Source organism: Myotis myotis, unplaced genomic scaffold (genome assembly GCF_014108235.1).
Source record: "Myotis myotis isolate mMyoMyo1 unplaced genomic scaffold, mMyoMyo1.p scaffold_m19_p_18, whole genome shotgun sequence".
Classification (NCBI taxonomy): domain Eukaryota; kingdom Metazoa; phylum Chordata; class Mammalia; order Chiroptera; family Vespertilionidae; genus Myotis; species Myotis myotis.
Window position 1 is genome coordinate 17,132,904 of NW_023416322.1, and position 13,815 is coordinate 17,146,718.

The 13,815-nt window shown below is 39.3% G+C and overlaps 1 protein-coding gene across 1 annotated transcript in view; it reads right to left on the reverse strand.

Annotated features, from left to right (window-relative positions):
• Positions 1 to 13,815, reverse strand: part of HMCN1 (hemicentin 1) — a 377,912-nt gene that overhangs the window by 228,592 nt on the left and 135,505 nt on the right. The window lies entirely within an intron of this gene.

Here is a 13,815-nt window from a genome sequence, read left to right on the forward strand (position 1 = left end):
TTTGGTTAAACACATGACTCAGGTACTTCCTTCACGGGTGTGAAGTCTATTTCCATGACAGCAAAGACAAACCTTTTCCTACATCCAGTTATTGTAGTAGATTCAGAGTAAAATACTAGTTTAGCTCACAGTCAAATTTCAAGTTTTCTGTCTTGGAATAATATATTCAAAACAAGACGACAGTGTCTAAAACCAGTTAAGTGAAACATGCAGAGATAGTACAGTCTGTTTTATATTTCTCAAAAGATCTCTTTTCTCTCCATTCTTTCTTTCAAAATCCAATTTATAAAAAAAAGGAAATTATCAAATCCAATTTCAATCTACTAGATATATAAATTATTGTATATTGTAATTATACATTATATATTGTGACATATATTGTAGTATATTATTCAAACACAATGGCAATGCCAGCAAAATATGCATTTTTATAATAAATACCAAAGATAATAGAAAAAGTAACCATTGTATTCTTAAAAAATAGAAAAATACTTCAGGTTAGAGCCAATTTAAGTAGTGTATTCTTGAAAAGTAGTCTTTTGGAAAATGTTAAGAAATTGGGTTCTAAAAGGGAATTTAATGCCTCACTGTGAACAAGAAAACTTTCAGTTCACAGATGTGTCTGCAGCAAATACAATTTCCTATTCAACAAAAACTGCATGCCTGAACAGGTGCTGGTTAGCCAAACTTACTACAATTAATTCTAAATCATGTGAATCTTTAATCTACCTTAGATCATTCTCTGGTTCATATATCCTTCAAGACAATATATTGTAAACAATTTTCCTTAGAATTATGCATAAAACACTGAACAGAGCTGAATATTAAGCTACAGTCAAGCTATCCTATCTAATAAAAGACAAACATGGTAATTAGCCATACCTCCGCTACCCTTCCCATTGGCTAATCAGGGCGATATGCAAATTAACTGCCAGCCAAGATGGCGGCCGGCAGCCAGGCAGCTTGAAGCGAACATGAGGCTTGCTTGCTTCAGTGGCGGAGGAAACCAACGTTCCCTGCCTGCCGCTGCCGGCCTCTGAGCTTGCAGTTTGAAACATTGTTACAAATATAGAATCTAAACAAACTCCAGAAACTTGCTTTCAGCCAGCCGGGATCTCAGAGCTGGAGTTGAAACAGTGTTTCGATTATAGAACCCAGACAAACCAGATACCTGCTTTCAGCAGCAGAGGCTTCAGAGCTGGAGCCAAGCCTCAGAGCTAAAGCTGGCCCAGAATAAAAAAAAAAAGGAACAGTTGGCAGCTTCAGTCACCCGCCAGCCTGAAAACAACCCTCAGCCCCTCACCCAGACTGGCCAGGCACCCCAGTGGGGGACCCCCACCCTGAAGGGAGTGTGACCAGCTGCAAACAGCTATCAGACCCTCACCCAGGCTGGCCAGGCAATCAAGCGGGACCCCCACCCTGATCCAGGACAGCCTTCAGGGCAAACCAGCCAGCCCCCACCCGTGCACCAAGCCTCTATCCTATATAGTAAAAGGGTAATATGCTTCCCAGCACCAGGATCAGCGAAGCCACGAGGCCTCCTGGCACCGGGATCAGCGTGACAGGGGGCAGTGCCCAAACCCCCTGATCGCCCTGCGGCTCTGTGTGTGGGGCCACAACCTCCCTATCCGCCCTGCTCTGTTTGTGACAGGGGAAGGCGCCCCAACCCCCTGATCAGCCCTGCTCTGTGCCTGATGGGGGGAGCTCCCCAACCCCCTGATCGCCCTGTGGCTCTGTGTGTGACAGGCTGCGGCGCCCAACCCCCTGATCGACCCTGCTCTGTGCGTGACAGGGTAAGGAGCCCCAACCCCCCTGATGGGCCCTGCTCTGTGAGTGACAGGGGGCAGCGCCCCAACCTCCTGATTGGCCCTGCTCTGTGCGTGACAGGGGGTGGCGCCGCAACCTCCCCATCGACCCTGCCTTGAGTGTGACAGGAGGCGGTGACCCAACCCCCCAATCGGCCCTACCCTGAGCATGACTGAGGGTGGCATCGCAACCTCCCGATCCGCCCTGCTCTGTGCATGACAGGGGGTGGCGCCCCAACTCCCCAGTCGGCCCTGCTCTGAGCCCGATGAGGGGCTGCACCTAGGGATTGGGCCTGCCCTCTGCCACCCGGGAGTAGGCCTAAGCCAACAGGTCATTATCTCCCGAGGGGTCCCAGACTGCGAGAGGGCACAGGCCAGGCTGAGGGACCCCACTCGCCCCCAAGTGCACAAATTTTTGTGCACTGGGCCTCTAGTCTATATATATAAAAGATTAATATGCAAACTGTCCCCTTGGGAGTTCAATTGGGAGACCAGGAGCTCAATCGCTAGCTATGACGTGTGCTGACCACCAGGGGGTGGCGCAGAACATGGCGCTGCGGGAGTGAGGGAAGGAAGAGGCAGGGAGGCAGGGAGGCAGGGAGGCGGGGACCTGATTGGCCCTGATCGCCAGCCAGGCCTAGGGACCTTACCTGTGCACGAATTTTGTGCACCAGGCCTCTAGTTCAAAATAAACAAAAACATTTTTTTTTTTTTTAAATTTCAATAGCGGTAGTCACAAATCAATCAATCAAACAACAAATACTGCAATCGCTTCACTCTCTATAAAAAGTATGCCTGTTTTCTGTCCTCAAGGATGAGGAAAGTGACTAAGATATATTCTCATATAACTAACAATGGAAGGCAACTCTGTTCATTCACAAAACAAATGTTTATTGCTCAAGCACTCTTTTGGTACTAAGTATTGATGAGCATAATTTTAATCAGTATTTACTAACAACTGAGAACTAGTGTTTACTAAATTTTTTGCACATATTCCACATTATTTTTAACAAATCTTCCTGCCTTTCCTCCAGGACCAAGAACCATTACCTCCTTCATCTGTTTATACTCAAAACCAAGTGGCATGCTTTACCCCTGGTAAAGGTGGGATATATACTAGTACTAAAGTCCATGAAGGTGGTCACAATGATGATAACAATGATGTCTTCATAAATAAAAGAATGGTATGGGAATTCATGAAACAGGGATCCCTTGTTGAAATAACATATGTTCACTGTCCAGCACAGTACTTGCCAAGCAGAAGATAGTCAAATGTTTTCTTCCCTTTCCAACTATATTCCCTCCTTGTCCCTTAATTGAATATCTCAATTCAATTGACAGGCAAAATGAAAAAAATTATCCATGGAAGTCAGATAAGATTTCTGTAAATGACAAAGAGAGGCAAAGTCATTTTAGGTAGAAGTGAAGTGGGGGCCTGAAAAAGTACACAGAAACTGGAGTACTTCAAATGTGTTGGGAACATGAATGTTAAGTGTTCAGAAAAGGGGGGGAAGAAGAAGATGAGGTTGAAAGCTTATGTCAAGGACAGACTATGTATGGTTACAAAGCAGGCCATGACATTTGGATTTTATTCCAAAGACCCAGTGAAAAATCATGGAAGGGCTTAAGCAGAGGACTAATACTAGTACAATGAAAGTGGTATTTTACAACGAAAATTTGTAGAGGTATCACAGATGAATTGAACAGAAACCCCCCCCCCCCACAAATCTATGCATTACAGTTAATTATCCCATAAATAAAAAGATGTATTTCCTTAAGTTTTAATGCTATATAGCACCTGGAATTGTACACATGAAATAAAACATATCAACATAATTGTCTAAACAAGCTGAGGCCATAATTTTGAAAAATGTAATTCTGAGTGATATATCATGTTTAAACTAAAATGTATGGCTCATTCTGCTCATCAAATATATACCTATGGCTACAGAAATCAGACTGATTGTAACTAATAATGGACCACAAATAGGACATGTATATTAATAACCAGACTGTTGACATTTTTATATCTTAAACATACAACATGGTTGCCTAACTCAAGGAAATGGGAAGGACTGACTTGTCTGAGAAAGCATTTGACAAATTTGATTGACAGTAATTTTGAGGATAATGTCTGATGTGGAGACTAAAGAGAACAAAGGACAAGAGAAACCGAAGAAATGGACAGAGTATTTGTTTTAAGGGCAAGACACACAATGTGGCCATAAATAATTCTCAACTGAAAAGGAGGAAAATAATTAGAAAACAAGAATTGTATAGTATCTCAACTTTAACAATGCCATGCAACAGTGTTAAGCAGAAATGGAAGAAAAACCAATGTTTATACACCCTTTTTTAAAAGTATAATACATCTCAAATATATCTTTCCTTCAAACCCAAGGGAGAGAAGGTATGATACACCATCACCGGAAGTCTATCCTACTGTCTACCAGCTGTGCATGGAAATCGCTAAGTCTAGGCATTCTTATGAAAATGGAAGCCTTTCTAATGCAGTTGCATTTTCATAAGGCAAGTGTGTTCTAGTGGTAGGGAATATAAGCAGGCTCCGATTTGCTCTTAATACTGTTTCCAATTCATCACCATTTACGAGGGTTTCACAAAGGGATTACCATGTATCATAACATTACTAGTTGGGAACTATACAGAACAGACTTCTGTCAGGAGTCTCAAATCACTTTTTTATCCAGTTAAGAAAAAATCAAATTGAAAACAGTTGTAACCCATTTTATTAGACAATCCAGATCTTGCCAACATCTGAAGAAAACTAGATCACTGTAAACTACAGGATCACGGTTAAGTGAGTTTCCCGGCCTCTCGTGTTGCCATATATAAAGAGGAAAAAAAAAATCTTAAATTGTCTAACCACGAGCGATGTTCTCATGAGACTGGAAATGGTCTTCTATTATAATGACAAATGGAATAAAACCAGAATAATGTAAGAGGCTTTGCACTGGTGAGTTTTCACTGACATAAAAGCTCTTTAAATCACTAAGGAACCATTAATTGTACATTAAGAGTTCTAATATAAAAATGGTTCTCTGTTGATTTGTAGCAGTTTATATCTCCAAGGGCTTTTGAGACAATCTAATCCACCTTCTTTATTCTATAGATGAGGAAACTGATAGTCGAAAGAGTTCTTGTTCCTTTTAAAAGTCTAACTAGACTGATTGTGGATCAATGGTTATTTTTTTTATATAAGCCCCTGTGTTCCTGAGACACGCTCTTAGTTGAAATCTATATAGTATCCTAAATCATAATACTTAAAAAATACATTCATATGTAGCTTCCCCTCTGGAAGGAGATGCAAATACTGTTTCAAACCACAAAAGCAGCATGCATTGTTATGTATTATGAAAGAGAATAGTATTAAATAGAAATGTAAGTGAAGTCAATATTTGTATTCACCTTCCAGAACAGAATTTGAAAGAAGCTTTGCTTAGAATAATATTTTTTCTTTTTTTATTGAGATGTAATCGACATATAACATTATATTAATTTCAGGTATACAAGATAATGATTCAATATTTGTATGTATTGCAAAATGATAACCACAAAACAATGATTTGACTCGCTGTATGTAATAAATCTGGTTATTGATTTTTAGACAGTTGGAAAAAGGGGGAGAGACAGAGAGAAAGAAACATCGATGTGAGAGAGACACATTGATTGGTTGCCTCCAGCACATGCCCGGATTGCGGTGGGGGATTGATCCTGCAACTGTGGTACATGCCCTTGATGCGAATCAACCTGGGACCCTTCAGTCCCGGGGCCGACACTATCCACCAGCTATGGATGATGAGAACTTTTAAGATGTACTCTCTTTGCAACTTTCCAACATACCATACGGCATTATTAACTATAACTACCATACTGCATATTACATCCCAGGACTTGTTTTATAACTGGAAATTTGGACTTTTGACCCCCTTCATCCATTTCACCCATCCTAAGCCTCTGGCAACCACTAATCTATTCTCTATATCTATGAGTTCAGTTTTTGTTTTAGATTCACATATAAGTGAGATCATACAGTACGTGTCCTTCTCTGACTTATTTCACTTAGCATTGCTTCCTCACATTCCACCCATGTTGTCACAGATGCTAAGATTTCTTCCCTTATTATGACTGAATAATATTCATCTGTGTGTGTGTGTGTGTGTGTGTGTGTGTGTGTGTGTGTGTGTGTGTGTGTACCACATTTTCTTTGCTCATGCATCTGTCGATGGACACTTAGGTTGCTTTCATATCTTGACTATTGTAAATAATTCTGCAGATACATGAGGGTGCACATGTATTTTCAAATTAGTGTTTTGGTTTTCCTCAGATAAATATCCAGAAGTAGAATTTTGGGTCATGTGGTAGTTCTGAGGTAGTTTCTCTAAGGAACCTCCATACTGTTTCCACAGTGACCGCACCAATTTACAATCCCACAAGAAGGTTCCTTTTTCTCCACATCCTTTCCAACACTTGCTAGCTCTTGTCTTTTTTATAATAGCCATTCTAGCAGGTATGAAGGGGTACTTTATTGTGGCTTTGATTTGCATTTCCCTGGTGATTAGTGATGTTGAGCACCTCCTTTCCATATAACTTTTGGCCAACAAAATGTCTTTAGAAAAATGTCTATTCAGATCCTCTGCCCATTTTTTAATTGTTTGGGTTTTTGCTATTGAGTTGTATGAATTCCTTACATATTTTAGATATTAACATCTTGTCAGATATATGATTTGAAGCTATTTCTTTTCCATTTGGGAGGTTGCCTTTTCATTTTGTTGATGGTTTCCTTTGCTGTGCAGAAACTTTTCAATTTGATGTAGTCCTACTTGTTTATTTTTGCTTTTATGGTCTCTGCTTTTGTCAAATCAAAAAAAAAAAAATCATCACCAAGACTGATGTCAAGAAGCTTACCAACTATGTGTTGTTGTTTTTCTAGGCGTTTTATGGCTTCAGGTCTTATGTTCAAGTCTTTAATTCATTTTAAGTTAGTTTTTGTGTATGATGTGAAATAGTGGCCTAGTTTCATGCTTTTATTGAAGAGGCTGTCCTTTCCCCATTTCTTGGCTCCTTTGTAATAAATTAATTGACCATATATGTATACATTTACTTCTGGGCTCTCCATTCTATTCCATTGATCTATGTATCTGTTTTTATGCCAATACCATACTTTTTAAAATTACTGTAACTTTGTAATATAGTTTGAAAACAGGAAGCATGATACCTCCAACTTTGTTCTTCTTTCCCAAGATTGTTGTGGGTATTTATGGTCTTCTGTACATCTGCACAGATTTTATGGCTGTTTGTTCTATTTCTGTGAAAAATACCATTGGAATTGTGATAGGGATTGCACTGATGGTACGTTGCTTTGGGTACTATGGAAATTTAATAATATTAATCTTCTAATCATGAGAAGAGGCTATCTCTGCACTTACTAGTATTTGTGATTTCTTTCATCTGGGTGTTATCGTTTTTTAGTGTACAGGTCTTTCACCTCCTTGGTTAAATTTATTCCTAGGTATTTCATTCATTTTGATGCAATCTGGAAGACATTTTACATGAAATGAATCATATCCAAATGAATTCCCCCAGAACATCTTTTGTCCTTTCGGTGGGAAGACAGAAATATGGTTAAGGTGTTGGATACAATTTGTAATTATGCATATGTTTGTATTTTTGTTGTTATTGTTGTTTAATGAGAAATGGCAAAAGTTATTTGATTAGCTGTATATTTTATCACTAGTTGGACAGTCAAGAATTAATTTATATAAAAATATTAAAGCTTTCCTTGTCTCTGATGTGAGAAAGACCTGCCACATCTCTAAGACAACCACTTATGGTCAATCCTAAGAGAGAGCAGAGACAGACTTCACTCAGCTCTGATATGGCTAAGAGATGGTCCTTTCCTGAATAACCAGGAAAGCCTTCCCCCCAGGTTCACGTTCATTTCTACGCTGCAGTATAGCATAGAGCCCATAATTCAGAATCTGCTTGGAAATCACCAAGTATTTACTGAGCACCTACTGAATATAAAGGATAGTACAGGAGATTATAAAGAATAGCAAATAAGTAAAAACACATCTCCTGCCTTATAAGGCACGACAATCTAGTTAGAAAAATGGGACATTAAAAACAAATCAACTAGATTTTACCTTCAAGCAATAAATAACCAAGATCAGAATACAAATGCTCAATTTATAGTTCTCAACTGTCATGTACTTTCCTACTGAAAAAGTTTTAATGGTTCCCAGTTACATCCAGGATAAAGCCCAAGCCAGGAGTATACTAAGGGGTGGCAATGTGAATTATCCACCCTGGATACAGGTAATAAATGGATACAGTGTTTGTGGAGAATTTAAAAACAATAGTAAAACTGATTAACAGCTGATCTGCTTTTTAATATCTCATGTGCTCGTAATCTTTAGCAATGTCATTCAAGGAGTCCTTGACAAAAGGATCTTTTTAAAAATATATATATTTTATTGATTTTTTACAGAGAGAAAGAGAGAGGTGATAGAGAGTTAGAAACATCGATGAGAGAGAAACATCGATCAGCTGCCTCCTGCACACCCCCTACTGGGGATGTGCCTGCAACCAAGGTACATGCCCTTGACCGGAATTGAACCTGGGACCCTTCAGTCCACAGGCAGACGCTCTATCCATTTAGCCAAACCGGTTAGGGTGACAAAAGGATCTTTTGTTGGGTTTAAAATCTAAACAATTGCTTTTATCACTGTTGAATTTCAATAATACATATAAGCTTCAAATTAGAATTTTTTATTACTTTCCCTTTAAGAAACACTGTCTTCTACATAGACATTAAATCTGAGAACCCCCAGTTACATATCCGGTGCATGGTCATGCAAATGGTGCTACTCACTCTCATTTCAAGAGTAAATATGTAGTAGTACTGTGATCCTACATATCCCTGTGTTTAGACAGCAGATTCAAGCTAAACTGTGATACCTCAGAGGTTACATGATATGACAGGTGTTAAAAGGATCACTCTAGCCCAGCCACAGTGGCTCCGTGGTTGAGCACCGACCTATGAACCAAGAGGTCACGGTTCGATTCCCAGTCAGGACACATGCCTGGGTTGTGGGCTTGATCCCCATTGTGGGGCATGCAGGAGGCAGCTGATCGATGATTCTTTCTCATCACTGATGTTTCTGTCTCTTTCTCCCTCTTTGAAATAATATATGCGTGTGTGTGTGAAAATAAACATATATATCAATCACAGTGGTCCTAAGCAGACAACCTTCAGATAATGATTTGCCCCCTCATATGTGTCCCTATAGGGAGAATGTACTAGTTATGTTGATAAGAGTGATAGAAAGTAGATTTATCATCACAGATGACCGAGTAGGTATTCCGATTTTAGACAACACTGCTGTGACTGCGGTTAATAAGAGCCTATTCCTAAGAATGGGTCCATTCTTAGAGTGCCGACAAAACCAGTTTCACAGTCTGTACATCTTAGCAAATCCGCCAAAGACTGTCACACTTTGAGGTCTCCTAAGAAGCCCTTCCACTGATAATATCCATTTGTATTATTCTTTGTGTACTTTATGCCTACTTAATTTGGAAAATTCCTGAGTGAGCTATTCCAACAGTAAGTGCTCATAAACAAGCGTGCTTGTGAGTCATTGTATAGACCATGAAATAAGAAATCTTTGTTATAAGGTATGCATGTATTTTTCTGGTGGAACTACAAATTTTAAAATATACTTTTATTGATTTCAGAGAGGAAGAGAGAGGAGAGAGATAGAAGCATCAATGATGAGAAAGAATCGTTGATCGGCTGCCTCCTGCACACTCCCTACTAGGGATCAAGCCTGCAACCCAAGCATGTACCCTGACCAGGAATCAAACCATAGCCTCCTCGTTCATAGGTCGATGCTCAACCACTGAGCCACGCTGGCTGGGTGGCACTACAATTTCACCCAGTTCCTACAGAGAAAATGGGTTGGGGGAGGGGTTAGAAAATGGAAGGGCATCAGGAAACTTGGGTTCAGTGAGAACACTAAGGAGGATAGATGACACAGTGACCATCAACTTCAACTCCATGAACATCTAAAACTTGTATAAAACTACCACACCTTCAATGTGATGAAAGTTCCCCAGTGTGCGATAGCTGCGAAAATAAAGGCTATCTTTAGACATTTCTGAAAGGTGAGATCATTTCTGCTAGCTATTTTAAAGTGTCAAAGTGTATTTTGTTAATTTATCTTCATAAATTTCTTATGTGTCACAATTTCAATGTGTTACAAATGACTGAGGAAATTAACTTGCCAAAAAATAATAATTATTTAAAATAATAAAATTATAAAAGATTGACGTTTACACATTAGATCCTCAGATTTCATTCATCTTATAGCTTAAAGTTTGTACCCTTTTACCAGTCTCTCCCTGTCCCCCTCTCCTCCCAGCTCCTGGCAACGACTAATTTACTCTATTCCTATGAGTTTGACTTTTTTTTTTTTTTTAGATTCCATGTATAAGTGATACCATGCTGATAACACTGCATTGCACAACTGAAATTCGCTAAGAGAGTAGAACTTAAATGTTATCACCAAAAACAGTATTAAATTCCATGTATAAGTGATACCATGCTGATAACACTGTATTTATTGCATGACTGAAACTTGCTGAGAGTAGAATGTATATGTTCTCACCAAAAATAATAATTTTTAAAAAGATAAATATGTGAGGTGATTGATTACTCATTAACTAGATGGAGGAAATCCTTTCTTAACATGTACATATATCAAATCACCATGATGCAAACTTTAAATACCTAACAACTCTTTTGTCTATTATACTCCAATAAAGCCGGAAAAAAATAAAATAAAAATAATAGATTTTGTTTTTCATTTATGACTTTAATTGAATCCTTTTTTGTTTGCTTGGGGTTTTTGTTTATTTCATGTTTTTCCCTCTATTAAATAACTATTTTAGAACGAAAAAAATCTCAATGAATCCAATTGTCTCATTAAAACTCTTCCAAGTTGGTGGAGACTGGGTGGAGGTGGGCAAAGGGTGGGGGTGAAAATGAGGGGTATCTGTAATAATGTCAGCAATAAAAAATAAAATAAAGGGGGAAATAACCCCTTCCTTGTTAGGATAGGAGAAGGAATTTAAAAATTACATAGTGCATAAATACTTACATTCACACGCATGCATACATCTGTACGCACATATATATACACCCAGGTATGCCTACATACACAGACTAGTTATGATCTCACTCCTGGCTACAATGAAAGCAGGAGCAAGTCCAATTGTTACCAAGGCTCTTTATGAGCAACAAAGAAAACCCATAGTTCAGGAGGTACTTGAGCACTACCAAAGTTAGCTTTTTCATATGTAACCACAGGGGACTGGTTCCAGGACCCTCCCCCAGCTATCAAAAATCCAAGTCTCCATGCTCAAGTCCCTTGTATAAAGTGACATAGTATGCCCTGGTTGGTGTGGCTCAGTTGGTTGGAGCATCATCCCATACACCGAAAGGTTGTGGGTTCGATCCCAGGTTGGAGAGCATTTGAGAGGCAACTGATCATCTCACATTGATGTTTCTCTCTTTCTTTCTCTCTCTCTCTCTCTCTCTCTCTCTCTCTCTCTCTCTCTCTCTCTCTCTCTCTCCCGCCCCCCTCTGAAATCAATAAAATAAATGTTTGAAATTTTTTTTAAATGACATAGTATTTGCTTATAACCTATGCACATCCTCCTGTATACTTTAAATTATCTCTAGGTTACTTATCATATCTAATAAAATGTAAATGCTATGTAAGTAGTTGTGATACCATATTATTTAGGGAATAAGAACAAGAACAAAAAGTCTGTACATACCTGGTATTCAGTACAGAAATAACCATAGTAGGCCTAACTAGATAGTTAGCAATAATGTACCTTTTTTTGGAATATTTTTGATCTGCAAGGTTGAATCTGCAGATATGGAGTCAAATGTGTACTATGAAGAACTTTATGTAAATGTACTGTACACGGGAGGAGGATTCATGGCTTGCTTGGGCCAGATTCTCAAAAGGATATAGAAAGGGGAGCTTTAAAAAACAACTTTACAGAGCTACCATCTCTTCCACAGAAAAGTCTTTTATAAATGCTAATTTTTAAAAGTATTTGAACATCTTACTTAAAATAGATAAATTAAAGCATGAAATAATTCACACAGCAAAGGAATTCTGCATTTCAGGCTCTTTTCAAATGTTTGTTTATAGTCATTAAATACATAATTAAAATAAGAAACTATGAAGCTAAAGCATTCTTTAGTACTAAAACAAATTTTAATTTATAATGCCTAGGAGAAGTTAGGTATTTATGTGTCCTGATCTGCCCCCAACCCCTGTTTTACTGGAAGTAAACTAAAATATAACACAATATGGTTTATATTTGACATGTAAAAATCCTATTAATCTCCTGCAGCACACACCTAATTAAAATTAGCAAGATCTCTCCAAAAGACCTCAAAATATACACTTAATTCCCAAGAAGAACTTCCTAGGGTCTAAGATCTGGTTCTTAAATTCAGGAACCTCATTTCAACTGAGATTAGATAAATTTGGGGTAGAAAAGTTATTTCTTTGGAGCAGACACACTTACATTGAATCCTCAAAACTGAAAATGTCATCATACATTCATTCACAAGGAGGAGGAATCAGAACATTTATAACCACATGGCCTCTCCATTGGCTTCTAGAGGCCGACTTATTCTAGAATCCAAAACATAACTGGAGGGTTGTTTTGATGGCTACCATATAAATAACACTCACACACAAGCCCCATGCAAAGAACTTTACAAATTTTACCTCATTTAAGTTTTTAAATTTATTCTTGACAGTATTACAGATGTCTCCCATTTCTTCCCTTTGCCCACCTCCATCCAGCCCCCACCCCTCCTCATGCCTTCACGACACTATTGTCTGTATCCATGGGCTATGCATATATGTATATACTAGTGACCCGGTGCATGGATTCGTGCACATTGAAAGGAAATTAATTAGAAGGTGGCCAGCAGGGCAGGACTGGGTGAGATGGGCTGGACACCGCCCAAGAGCCAACCTCCCATGACCCCTCCCCAGCTGGCCACACCTGGAATGGTGCTGTGTCTCGAAGGTCATCTGCAGAGTGAGCAGGGTTCCTCTGGCAGGTACGGTCCCTCAGCCTGGCCTGCAAGGACCAGGCCAAAACCGGCTCCATGACATCCCCCTAGGGGTCCCGGATTGTGAGAGGGCGGTTCTCAGGTGACACACCCCAGAATGGGGCTCCCTACTCTCTGGTTCCAGGTGCGTCACCCAAGAACAGCTGCTACCAAGTCACCACAGCTCGGCAGCTCCTGTGTTGAGCATCTGCCCCCTGGTGGTCAGTGCACGCAATAGCTATCTGTCAGTTGGATGGTCAGACGGACACTTAGCCTTTTATATATATAGATGTTCTCTTTCCTCCCCGCCCCCACACCCCTCCCATTTGAGGTCTGACCTCATTTAATTTTTTCCATAACCTCTAAGTATTTACATTTTGAAGTAGGTAACTAATACATTGCTAGTAAGTATATGATTTTTCAAAAAGGCATAGGACTCCAACTCTCATGCTCTTAAACACTGTAAGATTATAATATAGGCCAAAGTTCTTTGGGTACTCATTACCCTTCATTCCTAACTTTGAAAGAAATCGTAAACTCCAACTGGCTCACGGAAAGAAAAAAGAGAGAGAGAGAGAGAGAGAGAGAGAGAGAGAGAGAGAGAGAGAGAGAGAGAGAGAGAAAGAAAAGGAAGAGAGAGGAAAGGGAAGGAGAGGGGGGAAGGGAAGAGGAAGGGAGGGAAGGAGAAGGAAAGAAATACATTAGATTTTGAGTTATTCTAAGGGCCTACTTAGGTCCTAGTAATTTAAAGTGATTCAACAGATTTCAAGCATAACTTTGACTACATACAATTTTCAAATTATGTCCTGGTTTAAGATGACCCCCCTACACTTAAAATGCAAA